This window comes from Amblyomma maculatum, chromosome 10 (genome assembly GCF_055883805.1).
Source record: "Amblyomma maculatum isolate TAMU_Amacu chromosome 10, ASM5588380v1, whole genome shotgun sequence".
NCBI classification, from domain to species: Eukaryota; Metazoa; Arthropoda; class Arachnida; order Ixodida; family Ixodidae; genus Amblyomma; species Amblyomma maculatum.
This window is the reverse complement of record NC_139353.1, coordinates 130,663,930-130,679,663: the sequence shown is the minus strand read 5'-3', so window position 1 is coordinate 130,679,663 and position 15,734 is coordinate 130,663,930. Positions and strand designations below refer to the sequence as shown.

Genomic DNA, 15,734 nt, shown 5'->3' with positions numbered 1-15,734 from the left:
ATTTTTCTGAGTTTACAGTCCTCATCTTTACAAGCACTCCACGAGCACACGCGGAATTAAAATACCATTTATTTGTTTTCTGCATAGTAACTTGAAGAACATTCGAATGTAAAATCTAAAGTGCGTGCCAACCAATCAGCGAAGCAGCGCCTCAGAGAAGGAAACGTCATATCCTTTAACGAACTTCGCCGTCGTGTGCCGCTCACATCGGTGCGAAAACGCTGATTATTGAAGTGGATTAAATATTACGCGCTACGATTTCGCCGTTATGATTGGGCTTTGGGGCATCGGGAAGGTGTAAAGAAATCATAGCGACCACTGAAACGTGGCTCAGGAAACATGAACATATATACCTATATTCCCGGCTATGCGACAATATCACGCCCACGGGACACGCAGTTTCGCGGTGGCGGTGGGACATTATTCGTGACAGAAAGCCTTCACTACACTATCTTATCATCTGTCTCTTGTTGTTCACCTGACCTTAAAGAATTATTTGTGAAACTTGAATGCGGGCTTATAGTGGGCGTAGTCTATCGACCTTCGAATTCAAATCTTGCCGATTTTTTTTATAAACTGGAATCAATCTTGTCCTCTTTAACTAAAAGCTACAAAAACCGAGTTATTATCGCTGGTGACATGAATGTTGATACTAGTTCCACGAGTACCCCAGATTACATATACTTTCTTCAATTATACAACTTCCGCAACTTGATTGCTTCTCTGACACGCATAACCACCCATTCGGCAACATCTATTGATCATGCACTGAAAAATATTGACACCGGTGTACATGCTGGAGTCTACCAAACACCAATTTCGGACCACTTTCCAATTTTTGTTAAGGTAGACACACCTACAACAGTAAAAGGTATGAAACCAAGAAATACAGCAAAGTTAAATTATGAACCATTCCGTAACAAATTGTTATTACTCAATACTGACTTAATATATCATGAAGATGTCAATATAGAGTTCTCTAACTTGATTAGCGCTCTGGTTTACCTTATAAATTGCAGCAGCGAAAGTGTAGCGTCTTCCCAGCGTCATAAACCAATTTGTCCCTGGATGAACGAAGAAATATTGAACATATTAAGAAGAAAGGACTATTGGTATCATAAATGGCTACATCATAAAGGCAACGAATATTATCTGTATCAGTAAAAATGCGTGCGTAATAAATCAGTGTCCTTAATGAGAGCCCGAAAAAAAAAAGAATATTTTCCTAGCCGAAATCAAGGTTCGGCTGAAAAGACGAAAAAAATGTGGGAAGTTATCAATGAGGTCACTCAAAACATGAAAAGATGTACCACACTTCCTTCTAATATTACTCAAAAAACTGTTGATGAATTCAATACATTTTTCACAAGTGTCGGTCCAGATCTAGCTGCAAAGCTTCCTGATGCCAGTGCAAACAATAATCTTCCAGCGTCAGTTGTTAATTCTTTCGCTCTGCACGAAGTTGAAATCAATGAGGTGTTGTCGGTTGTCATGGAGTTGAAAACAAACAAGGCAGCAGGCTTGGACGGCATTTCTGCAAAGCTTATTAAGGAAAATGTTGATATCTTAGGGCCCATACTATGCCGGCTGTTCAATCATTCCCTGCTGAATTACACATATCCGTCACCCTTAAAGGTAGCCCGAGTTACCCCTGTAATTAAAGATGGTGACCCTTCTGACCCCACTAGTTACAGGCCTATTTGCGTACTTAGCGTTATTAATAACATATTTGAAAAATTTCTGTCCAAACGTATTCTCCTTTTTCTTGAGAAATATAATATTATCTGGCCCCAGCAACATGGATTTCGCTCAAAGCACTCTACTAGCTCAGCAGTAATTACACTCACCCAGGCAATTAACAGTGCATTAGATAACAATGAGCTGGCCGCTGTTATATTTCTGGACTTAAGAGAAGCCTTCGACACAGTGAACGACGGCATTATGCTTAATAAATTAAGAATATATATAATTTCGTGATAGGGTGCTCGAATTTTTTTCTAGTTACCTTACTGATCGCAAACAAGTTGTCTCGGTGAATAACCTAACATCAAATGTGCAGTGCTTATACCCAGGAAAACCGCAAGGGTCAACACTCGGTCCGTTACTTTTCTCACTTTACGTCAGCGATTTTCCTCAGATATTATCCTCAGCCAGTGTTCTCATGTATGCTGATGACACTGCCATTATCGTTACTGCTTGTTATACTGCCGAACTAGAAAGCATGGCAAACACGGAATTGAAAAAAATTGCAGACTGGTATCTCGCGAACAAAATAACATTGAACACTAAGAAAACTAAATACATACCGTTCCATTCACGGAAAAAAATCACTGGACTCGAGTCATATTAGATTAACTATCAGTCAGACCCAGCTTGAACCAACCACTGTCTTTACGTACCTTGGAGTGACCCTAGATAACCATTTACATTGGCAACATCAGATTGACTCGATTTTCACGAAGATTGCATCGGGTTGCTATGCTCTGCATCAATTTCGCCAATATTTTGATGTCAATATTCTGAGAGTCCTTTACTTCACATTAGTACATACTCACCTGTCATATTGCATTGAGTCGTGGGGTTGGACTTATAATACTTACCTAGAACCCATTAGACGTTCACAAAAGCGAGCACTTGGAATAATCTCGTTTTCCGACTACTCTAGACCCAGCAAACCACTATTCATTCAACTACGCGTGCTGCCTTTTGACCTGCTTCGTCAGAAAAACACTGCTGAATGTATTCACAAAATAGTAAGTAACAACCTCCCCTTCGATATATCTATATTTAACATCCCGTCACGTGCAACCCGAAGCCACACTTACGGAAATTTTAATTTACCCATAAAAAGAAACGTTTATGGTGAACGTATGCTGCAGTTTAAGGGCGTCAAAATCTGGAATTCTCTACCCTATGACGTAAAGCTTGCCAAGAACTTTTCCACTGCAATAAAAGAATACTACCTTAAAATGAATGAAACACTTTGAGTCCAAACTTGCACTTGCCTACTGTAACTTTACATTGTTCGCCTGGTATTACCCATGTAACCCCTACATATAACTGTATTTTACCTGATGCGTTATTTTTCTGTGACATGTGACATTATGTATTTTTATAGTGTGGTGACATTATGCATTCATCTTTCTTTGCTTTAATTCTTGTATAAGTTCTACGAGCTTTTGTTTGATTTGTGAGGTTTTAGTTAATATTTTCTTCTCTTCATTGGTAGTTTTACGAATGTATAAGCGATAACTAACTTTCTTTAAGTTTATTGTAAAGTTCCTTCTTCTGATGTCTCTAACTTTGACGATCGGGTGTCTGCAACCTGTGCACGTTTACCATTGGACCCTTTACTAGCCGCTGGCTATGGCTCCGAGCAGTGTCTGCCGATTTTTCTGTAGCGCACCAACTATAGCGGCTGGCTGGAATTAGTGGTCCGGTGAACGTCACGGCAACCCTTTAAAGAACCCCAGGTGGTGGAAATTTCCGGAGCCCTCGACTGCAGCGTCTATCATAGCCTGATTCGCTTTGGGACATTAAACCCCACAAACCAAAATCAAGTCAATCCAAAACCAGGTCAAGCACAAGCTGGTGGGCATGCCACTTACATTGGTACCACTGCTAAAGTCAACACTAATGGTGGGAGATTATCAATGTGAAGGAGCTGGTGCGTGTTTATAAAACCGGGACCGATGCACAGTCACTAGCTCTACCTTTGACTTCCTTTCTTGATTTAGCTGCACCATTGGCAGCTTTTCAGTGCTCCTTCTGAGTTCAGTCTGCCTTCTTGAATGAAGCACTCATGGCACAGTGGTGGAGCATCTCTTCAATGAGTTTGTCCACATAAGCTGCAAAAGGTGATGCTACTAATGGCACAGTGTAGATGGCTTTACATACCATAGGTTGCCTTTGTCTTCACTGGGCAGACAACTTCATCTTTTTTTTGCACGCTGCATTTTCTTCTTCCATTTGGGCTCATCATTTGCGGTGGTTGCTTGCAGTCGGCCTGCATTTCATTCTGGTGCAGAGCTGCAAACTGCGTTCTGAATATTCCATATCACAGTTATTAACTTCTTCGCACAGGGAAGAAAGCACGATGAAATCTTAAACCTTGAGCATACCTTGCAAACATAATCACTGGTGTGAAAGCGACGGACTTTGGGGCAACTCTGGTTATCAGGCTGTAGTATGACTCGAGACTCGAAGTTTGCCCAAAAGATGAGAGCTGCTCGATATCATTTAGCAACGATTTGTCCAGAGCGATCGCCACAAGTCGCGAATAAGGTGGGGTACCTGGAAATGTTTGCTTTCTTCGGTAGACTGCATAAGTGTGCCACATGTGTAACTTACCTGGCAGCAGCCACTACCCATTCGGTATGTCATGATGCAGGCACCTTGGATAAACATCCCCATGACCAATGTGCACACTGATGACGTGGTTGAGCATGCCTAATGAAAGTTTCGGTGGTAAATATTGCCAGAGCACAAAGGACAGCAACTAAAAAGTGATGTTTACATCCTCAATGAGAAAAAGAAATTTGCCTCATGTATTGGACAATGAAATTGCAAGAGCAGTGTCTATCAAAACAGGTCAAGTGTTGTTTTTGTAAAAGCGTTTTCCGACATCTGTTTGAAGCCTCTGTAGCAGTCTAGTTGTCATCAGCGTAATGAGAATTTTTATTGAAAGGCAAAGGCCCCTTCCACATTTCTCTTACTGAACTTATCACATGCCTGCGGCAACCACCGTATGTGTGCATGACTTCTACTTGGTAATGGGCACAAAGACATACCGTGGCGTCACCTCTCGGAAGCACCGGTGTGACAAACTAAGTGGGATAATGCGCGTTGAACTGCTGCTGTAGAACGGCTTTCCAGAGAGTTTAGTTGCGCGTTAGTATTATGTTCGTTTATTTATTTCACATACACCTCGGTCTGGGCTGTATAAGCTTAATTTGAGGTAGTAAGAGCACTCAGTCGATAACAAAGTACTTCACCGAATTAGAGTTGCCGAAGTTGGCGAACTTTGATGACGACGCGCACCGCCTGCAGCTTTGCTTCTGCTTTTATGGCAAAAGAAAAAGACTGAAGCTGCCACACAACCAATAAGATGTAAGCGGTCACTGAACAGGTAATGGAAATCATTCGCAAGAGCAGCGGAGCGGAGCTACCATATATATTTGGAGCGCCTTCGAATAGCGCCGGTGGAAGCAACAGTTCGCCTGCTCCACGTAGTTGAGCAGACAAGCTTTAATTTGGGGAACACGTGGATTAATTTGTATAGCAAGTGTGAAGAAATGCGTTCCACGCAGCAAGTTCTTACGCTCTGACTAGGTCACTGGCACATCTTGGTTCAAGCGGATATTTGTCTTCCCCGCGCACAGTAACCTTCTTTGCGCATACCTCAACATATCACAACATTCATGTAATGCTTTATCTTTCGTTTATTCACGTACGCTGTCATTTGCAATCACTACTGTACTGGAGACGCTGCCTGAGACAACTCATCATGCATAACATTGCCCACGGTGGCAGAATCTTCTAGTTCATTTCAGTGAAACACCTTCATTCTGAACTACTTGAGACCTTCTGGCTATCGCACGATCCTTCGTTTTTTAAAGAGAATACTGCACCGTGATGAAGCCAGCATCGTTTTCATTCTTCCAACTATAGGATCGTTACCTTCACAAGTGATAAGTGGAAATTAAAATGCGCGCATCGTTCCTCCTGCCGCTCACCGATCTGTTTAGCGCTAACTCCATTGACTAAAATTTGCTCGGTGGAATGTATGCTGCACGCATTAGAATGGCCACTCTCTTCTTTGCCTATTCAAATCTTGTTTAGCGAAGGCTATGTGAGCTTAGTTTTAGGGTAGCAGTGGGAGCTTGCGCCAGGTTCTGTTGCTTACGTCCGGGTACAGAGCAGTAACGGACCATATAACAACAGTTTAAAAAAACTTTAGCAGCCTCAACAACTATGCAAGACCAAAACGTGTAATGCTGGTACTCCTTATCAACCAAAATTCGACTGTTAGCTTTTAAAACGCACCAATTCAATCGAGCTTCTGCTCCAGCAGCAGTAAGAAGAGTCACGTGAACCCACTTGCTCCCCTAGATCGACACTAGCGCCGTTCACTCCAGTGGTGGCGCTCACGCCCAATAGTGGAAGTTGTACAGCCTCTCTGTACAGAACCGGCAAGCACATTCATGGGCACCATGAAAAGTAGGAACGCACTTTCAAGTAAGAATGTGTTCCGTTGGTATAACTAACTAAGTTGGTATAACTAACTAACACTCGAGCACAAAGAGAGTGTTAATTTGTTTGTACAATGTGCGAAAATTTCATAATTTGTCTCTATAGACATTGGCGCATACTTGAAAAGTTTAGAGTGCAGTCAAAAGTATTCCATAAGGTTGCAGAAGCCAAGTAAAATTTAAAGTATGCGAAGATCAATGACAGTCTGCATTGCGAGTTTTGGGGAATATTGAAAAACTATGTAAAACCTATAAATATATCAGTTCAGTTCAATCGTTCAGTCATGTCCGACTCTTCGTGACCCTATGGACCATGTCACACCACGCTTTCTGGTCTATCACTACCTTCCTAACATCACATAACTTCATCTGCAGTCACCAATCAGGCCAATGTATCTACAACCGTTAAAGTTTGCAATCAGCTTACGCATCTAGTTCGCCGCATAGTCAATAAGCACGCCGGGCTACGCGAGGGTCAAGTCAGGCAGCTTGTCCACGTATTAGCACTTAGTAAAATTTTATATACGATTCCTTACCTTACACTAACTTGTCGTCAAAGACATAAGATTGAGGTTGCGCTTCACATAATGTACAACGCCGCCCTTAACGTCCCTGTACACACGTCCACGGAGCGCCTATACACTACGGGGCTGTTCTAGCCCCTGGGAGACCTCATACAACAACATCGCGACCGGCAAATGGCACGTCTTCCTAGCACCAAACAAGGACATTGGATACTACAGCAGGTTGCACTCAAACCTATAGACCTCCCTATAATAACCCTTCCTTCTTCGCTCCCGGAAAACCTCAGAATAATCCCCATTCCAAAAAAACGTTGCACCCGACACTAACACAGGCATACGTTCCGCTCGCGTTTCCAACCATGTTCACCCAACAGATACCACGATCATCTACACAGATGCATCACGAACTAACGTCGGAGCGGCTGCTTACTCAATTCAGAGCTGTAGCGATGTAGTGACGCATACCCTCGGTCCTTACATAGATATTCCTCCTACAGCGACTCTCGAGACCCTACCAATAGTTACCAGTATTCAAGACCTCGCACAAGCACCCCCTAACCTTTCAGGATATACCATATACACTGATTCAATACAAGCTGTACGCGCCATTCACACGAGTCGCATTCCTGAAGAACTACACGATGATCTACACAGACCTCTTGCCAAACTACGTCCCCACACTGTAACATTGAGGTATTCCTGGTCACGCTGGAATCCCAGGCAATGAGGTAGTACATCGCCTCGCCCGCGAACTTCAACACCTGGGCGCCTGGGATTCCCTGGCCTTATCCACCAACGTGGGACACTACTCTTCACAACAAAAATGAAATCAACGTTCACTACGACAACATTAGAGAAACTCTCCGTACACTTCCTCTTCCTGATAAATCTCTCACTACCACGCAAATCCGCATTCTTAGACGCATACAACTAAATACACTGCTTACTCCTGCCCGATCTTTTCTATACAGAATCATACATTCCCCTGCATGCCCAAATTGCCCAGAACACTATGCAAACTTGGAGCATTGCATCTTTTCATGCCCTGTCGCCCTCCAATTTCCTCACTTTCCACACCCTCCTCCCCCAACGTGGCGGGCTTGGTTAGCACTGACCAGCTGCAAGATCAGTTGGCCTTGGTGACCCTGGCCCAGGACATTCTTAACGCTTAATGTAATGCGTTAAATAAAATTGTTTCCTCCTTCTCCTCCTCATCTGCAGTGCCTCAAGGATGCCATCTAACCATCGCGTTCGCTGCCTACCCCTTCTTCGGCGACCCTCAACCTTTCCCAACATCAAATCTTTCTCCAGCGACTCCTCTCTTCTCATTAGATGACCAAAGTAGCTGAGCTTACTTTCGAATTTGACCCTCCAATGAGCAGTCAGGGTTTATGGTTGACAATATCGACTGATTTGATCTTCTGGCAGTCCAAGGAACTCTCAAGAGTCTTCGCCAGCACCAGAATTCAAACGCGTCAATTCTTCGGCGGTCAGCCTTTTTCACAGTCAAACTCTCGCATCCATACATCACAACTCGAAAGACCATAGCACGAGTTATACGGATCTTGGTTGGCAGACTAATGTCTAAGCTCTTTACTAGGCGGTCAAGGCTAACCATTGCTCTCTTTCCCAGAAGCAGGCGTCTCCTAATTTCATGGCTGCGGTCTCCTTCCGAGGTAATCTTGGAGCCTAAGAAGAGAAAATCTGTCACAGCTTCCACTTCTTGTCCATTGATGCTCCTCGACTTGATAGGGCAAGACGGCATGATCTTTGTCTTTTTAATGTTCAGTTTAAGGCCAAACTTCTCACTCTCTTCTTGTACGCGCATCAGAAGTCTTTTAAGTTCCACTTCACTTTCTGCCATTAAAGTGGTATCATCCGCATATCTAAGGTTGTTGATACGTTTTCCAGCAATCTTCACTCCAGCTGAAGACTCGTCCAGACCGGCCTTCCTCATGATGCACTCTGCATATAGGTTAAATAGGCAGGGCGACAGTATGCAGCCTTGCCTCACTCCTTTCTGAATCGGAAACCAATCAGTAAGATCATGCCCAGTTCTGACTTGTGGCCTCTTGGCCTGCAGGTTTTTGGGTTATGTTCATACTTCTGATGCTTTAGTGACTGCTTTGCCAATGCTGCCCATCCACTGACGTGCCTTCTCGACAAAGGAGCTTTGTTTGAATTGATGCCCCAGTTTGCCTTATTCTACCAGCGGAACTTCCTTTTGAACTCACATCTTATCCTCCAACTTTTGGCCTCTCAGCACCTACGGAAGGTCACATTGATGCCGGTGGTGTTGGCATATCAGCTCCTTTTTGTTAAATGCAACTATGACCAAGAGTATGTTATTGCATATGCAAGCCACTTTCTTAGCAAGCCAGAGTGCACCTACAGTTTTACGGAACAGGAATGCCTTGCTGGGATCTCCACTGCGCAACAGGCCCAATCATACATGTTTGGCCGCTCATTCACGATTATGACTGATCATCACGCCTTCAGCTGGCTAACCTTCAATATATCTATGTAGTCACCTTGAATGTAGCGCCCTCTGTCTATAGGAGTACAACTTCACTGTTGTATACGACAACAGGAGGTGGCACCCCCAAAAATGTCATTCTTGAATGCCTTTTTTTCTCAGCCAAGTGTGACAATGAAACCTTCTATCCTTACATATCAGCCATCATCCTGTACTTCCCTGTCATTGAGGTAGGTAAAACTGAGCAGCGCGAAGGTTTGACTCTAGAGCTCCTCCTTGCCACGCTATGAAAGCTAACGTTTTACGTCTGGTGCAATCTTATCATCGGTAAAGCTTTTCTTCCACAACAAAAGAGCACATTTGCTGTGTTGACAGAGCATAGGACATGCAAAGCCTCTAGAAAAGTTGCGCATGATTCAATTAGCTCATGTAATCAGGGGTCATATTAATGGCACGTCTGTGTTCCTTACTTCAAAAAACATTAGGCAAAGATAAAATTGCTTCATCATCACTGCGCTGTATGCAAACAGAATGAAAACTACAAGCAACGCAGATATTCCTGCAAAAAGATTTTAAGAGCGTTGAGAAAATTTTCAAGGAAGGGATAAAAAGGAAATAACATTAGTGTATATACTTATTCTTCGCAACATGCCATGCATCGAATTTGTGGTCAATGTCAGGCTTCTTGGTTTTCATGTGTTTCTTGATTGAAGGGTGCCTGTCAGTGGTGAGCGTTGTCACTTTCATTTTGTGTTTTTTTCAGGTCCTCAAGCGCCTTCACCAAGTCATACTTCTCTATGTTATTGCTTGTTTTGACCTGGTCATTCTACAAAAGATTTGCACAAAGTGATCCAGTTTAGCAAAATGGCATGACCAAAATATGCAAGCAAGAATGTTTTAAGTATTACAAAATAGTGAAAGCCAACCTCTCCAACTTGCACCTGGCCAAAGTTGACGACTTTGCTCGTTAAAATGTCCATGAAGGTGTAAGTGAGGAACTTGACGCCAAATGCAGGGGAGTCGCAGTGGCCATCTCCTGCCAACTCCACTTGGGCACTCAGGCTTCCCAAAACAATGCCTTGTTCAGTGTCCCAAACCTGCAACATTGGTAAAACGGGAGAAGGAATATGATTGCACAGTATAAAAGAATACCGAACAAGGGTTGAAGAGGCACCTCAGCCCAGACAAAGACAAGTCCCGTTGTCGAAACATTGGCTCGACTTGCGAAATGAGGCTCCCCGTGGACCCCGATTCAATGCTCTTTCAAGCCTGGAACATAATTCAGTGGTCTGAAGATACCTGTAAAATCGAAAAGTTCGCTATGCTCAATGCCAAATGAGCCTCTATAGCCGTGCAATATGCACTGTTTCATGTCTTAGTGAGCTCAATAACTATGCACATTTCATTTACATTTTAATTCCCAAAATGAACAAAAACTAAACCAAGGCAAAAAATGTATGTTTTGCTGGGTGCATACATGCTGGATGGCAGGCTGAAAAAGTATCCTTTGGTATGTATAAAACATACGGGTTGATGTCACCTGAATGTTTTCTTGCTTTAGCAGCCTGAATGTCTTCTCTGGGCTTGCACCAGAGGAGCAAATGGCAGCACATAATTCTAAGCTCCCGACAGGCTTCCTTTTAAGCATTGGCTGGCTATGCCAGCTTACTTTATGCTTGTATGCGCACATAACATCCACTCTAAGCATACAGCAACAGACGGAAGTGCAAACTTTGATTGGTGCCTCGCACACCTTGCACAATTTGAAGAGCTCCAGCAGTGAACTTTTAAAAATAATGAACTTCCTTTCTTCCACTGGAACATCAGAACGCTCATATCTGGAAACGGAAAGTGTCACACATCACACGTTCTTAGCACAGCAGCAGGGTATATACAAGCATGGCAAATATTTTGCAAGCACACAAAGTGCACAAGCAACAATACTCAGAAAGTGGTACCACTGCGTATGCAAAGTCAAATGATTGAAGTCTTACGTCAATCATTCTTCAAATGAGGGCTCATAGGTCACGTCATGGACATCTGGAAGAGCTGGCATTGATGGTTCAGAAGGAGGCTCAATTCTGTAAATACAAAGCAGGGACAGAATAAATAGGAGGTCTGGGCTACAGTGAATGCACCCCACCCCTAGGAAGTTCCTTCTCTCTTCCATATTAGACTTCTGCAAAATATGTCATTTCACCTTAACTACACCAACGTAAAACAAAGCACGGTGTGATTAGAACCAGAGTGATATATTCGTTTCGCAGCACACAAAACACAACCACAGCCCATAATCCTCAGACGAGGCGGTATAAAATAACAATTAAGGGATAATAGTCCAGGATGCCCCCTGGCCCAGCCTATTTTCCTCTCTCAAAGTGATCTATGGAGCTATTTGAGAGAGGTAAGGCAACAGTGATGGTGGAGGTTGAAAAGAATTTTTCTCCTTATCTAATCAACTGCTCCAGTTACATTTTTTAGATGTTACCCCCAACCAGAAGATGGAGGATGTCTCACTCTTCTCTAATACCTAAACAAGAAAACCTTAAAAAAAGGACCCCCCCCCCCCGCCCAGAGTGTTCCAAAAGATCTTTCAAAAGCTTGACGGAGTCATATTAGGTGAGGGTCCAGTCTTTTTGTTCTGGTTTTCTCTCTTCATACCTATCTCTCGAAGTTTCATTATTTGTGTCTTTACATATGAAGCAAGTCAAAACGAATGAGCCCCCTCCTCTTACCCTTGAAGATGAGGTCCTGGGCTGCAGCTTTCTTAACCCTCACCTTAATCCACTGCTGATTGAAAGTTTTGCATAGACTTAGCTGGACTGCTGGCCATTTGCAGGTACCAGAAATTCACTGAGCAAGCACAACTTGCTGTTACATCAATAAGGTGCAAACAGAAGACTTACATGAACGATTCCTCAAATGAGGCCTCATGGTTTCTGGCCTCTTTAAGACCACCCGCTGCATTTGGTGTAAAGCACCTGGGAGTCTCATGGTTACAAGATACACCAGAACTTCAATATGTCTCCTCCCGTACTGGCAATGGTGGTGACTCTGTCTGTGTCCCCTTTGACGTAACAGACTTCAAAAAAATGCCAGCCTGCACACCGCTTCGGTAGGCTGCTCATCAACAATGCCGGGAACTGCGCCGCAACGAAGCCTTCTTCGTTTTGAAGGATCGGGTGCGCCTTTGACGGCGTTCTGTTCAAAGTGCATGGAGCAGACCCTACGCGCAGTTTGGTTCGGCAGACCAAGACCCTCGAGCCATCGTTTCCGTTGCTCAGCGGCGGTCGCGAAGCGATGGAACATGACTCCCACAGTACCATCGGTGCTCATGCAGCCGAGGGCTGCGCACCGCCTCTTTGCCACGAGAGCAACAAACCACGAAGTTAACGTAGCAAACCACGTACTGTGCGCACTGTAGGCGCAATGAATGCAGCGAAAAGAAACGACGAACGGCGACGAACGTAACCGCGAGCTCACAGCGGTGATGGGCGAAAAGAGCAGAAAGGATAGGGTGGCTAATGGGTCGGAAGCGTGAGGATATAGATAAATAAATTACTTCAGCTGCTTTGAAATTCATAAGAAATGTACGCCCTATTTTGATGGAATGATTTGAAGCAGATAATAGACTAGCCCTTGTCACGTCACACGCATTTGATTGATATTAAGATATGTATTGGTGGGCATGAAGTGAGTACGCAGGAAGACAAAAACAGGCTGTATTTATTTTTCTTACAGCAACTTCAAGCATATTACTTGCGAAACAAAGAGTGTACGCTCAGCTAATCACCAGACCAGCGCCCTCAAAAATGTGATGTCATATCCGGTGACAAAAATTGCCGTTGCGTGCCGCCCGCGCCAGCGCGAAAATGCAACTTCGGGAGCCGGTTAAATCACTAAACGACACAATTTTGCCGTTCTCATTGTCCGTTTAAACATCACCATGCACCATTCTACACATATAAAGCATAACATGGTTAGCCTAAGTAGCGGTGCCCCTTTAAGGCATGAACTGAGGGAACTAGAGGATAGCCTAGTTTATTAACCAAGAGTATGAGAAGCGAAAAGTAAGAACGAGCAGCTTGATACAGAAAACGAAGCACTAAAGAAAGCAAATGAAACACTTGCAGACGAGTGTGAGAAGGCAAAAAAGCAGTTTGAAGAGCATGAAACTAGAATCAAAGCTAGTGAGAAATACGCAAAGAATCAAAACATTGAAATCAAAGGCGTTGAAAAGGTGGACAGTTAAGACCTGATAAAGATTGTCAGTGAAATTAGAAATGTCCTGAATGAATCAGTGACACAAGAAGACAATGCACTGTGTCACAGAGTGAAAACTCGCAAGGAGTCATCTGAGAACACAATTGTACAATTTAAGAACAGATCTAAAAGAAATGCCTTGCTTCTTAAAGCAAGTAAAACACGTGTTTCCATGAAAGACCTTGACGAAAACTACGACAGTACACCCATTTACATTAAGGAGCATTTATGTCCCGTAATTAAGCGACTTTTGGGACTGACTGTGGCAAGGACGAAGGAATGCCAGTGGAAGTGGACCAGGGATGACAAAATGTTTGCTTGAAAAGATGAACGGGCTAATGTCGTCAATGTACGTGCGAGCGTGACGTGCTGTTGATTGTCTAAACCCACACTGAACTTGCACCCAGTTTTCATTTTTTGTCTAGAATGGCATTACAGCCGTGGGTTATCAATACCATTTTAATTTCTGAAAAGACAATTGCTCTTAAGTGCTTCCATTTAAATATAAGATCCGCAGTAAATAAGGAAGATCAGTTGCATACTCTTCTAGAAAGTTTTACTTTTGATATTATAATATTGACGGCGACTTGGTATTCCAGCGATAATGATGTCATGACGGATCAAAGACGTAATACCTACTTTTTTAACAGAGATAATAAGCGCGGTGTTGGTTTATTGCTTAATGTGAAGAAAAATGTAAATAGCGATTTACTTGAAAAGTTCTGTTTTATCACTGAACACATTGAACGTCTTGCTGCGATCAGCTCCAGAAACCTTTTTGCTGTTGTCTATCGCCCTCCTGACGGCAATATAGAAAACATTTTGCTAGCTTGGAAAGTCTGCTATGGTACACAAATGAAAATGGTCTGACGCTATATTTAGGAGGTGACTTCAATATGGATCTTTTATTTCACTCAGCAGCTCAACGTAACTTTCAAACTACACTCTCCACAAAGGCTTTTAGCAATTTATTACAAACAGCAACCAGCATTATAATAAGCACGAATACTTTAATAGACCTGTTCATTACAAATTTACCTAGTCACGAGGTTTCCGCAGGCGTGTGCGCTGCAACCATAAGTGACCACCTATCCATCTACATGTGCACGAAATTGCCATTACCACATTCTGATACAGAAGCTGAAGACCGGTGCGAAAAGCAAAACATAAATGAACGAACTTTAAATAATTTTCGGAGGAAAATAATGGAGAAAAGCTGGGATAACTTTTCTAAACTGAACTCTGTATATGACGCGTATAGCGATTCTCTCAATCTCTTCACACCTGCATATTCTCAATTTTTCCCTTTGACGCTGAATACAAAAGCTAAAAAATCTCGCAAGCCTTGGATCACGAAAGAATCCATTAAGATGATAAGAAAGAAAGACAAACTACTTAAGCATTTCCTAACCACGTGTGATCCAAATGACTGGAACAAGTTTAAGAAACATAGAAGCAGAACAAATTTTGTCCTAGGAAATAAAAAGCGTAATTATCTATATAATGTTTTTGAACTCGGCTGCAACAAAAAACCTGAAGTAATGAGGAACAAAAAAATATTGGCTGTGGCTTAGCTTGGTTAAGCCTGGGGATTGCGAAGCAATACGTGGTACTACTATTGTACCGCTTGTGGTGATGCTTGGCTGTGCTATATTCACCATGGTGATGCTCCGGTCATGTTTGCTGTTATGGCTATGGTGACGCTTGACTGTACTATGTTTACCTATGGTTTTACTAACCGCTCAAACTCCGCCTTGAGAAACTTGTCCGGTTTAGGCTCCTTGTGAGTGAACATGCGGCACCCTTCCTTGTTAACAGATAGAAACCCGTCTAGGCTCGTAGCCCTGCTCAATGCGACATACACAAGTTTTTGCGAGTGATTTGGTGCATACTCGTATACAACGGCGTCAAACGTCCCTCCCTGTGATTTATGAATTGTCATAGCACTGGCTGGGATGAGAGGAAATTGTGTACGCTTGACTGCCATATGTTTCGCCAGTTTCCCCTTCAGTTGAAATTGCACGGACACCAGATCTATAGGTATCCAACTGTTTATATGACGGCCGTATTCACGTTGCGCAAGCTTAGCCTTAGCTACGATGCCAACTCCAGGTGGGCAACGCAGCCAAATCCGACACGGCTCTTCCTTGGCATCATAGTAATCGCTTTGACTGTAGGCGGCATCTCATGGCTTGACGAGAGGAGCGTAGTCAGGCCATA

The 15,734-nt window shown here is 43.2% G+C and overlaps 1 pseudogene; it reads right to left on the bottom strand.

Moving 5' to 3' along the window:
* Window positions 1-3,774: 3,774 nt before the first annotated feature.
* On the bottom strand, window positions 3,775-15,309 carry LOC146177463 (uncharacterized; annotated as a pseudogene).
* Window positions 15,310-15,734: the final 425 nt, after the last annotated feature.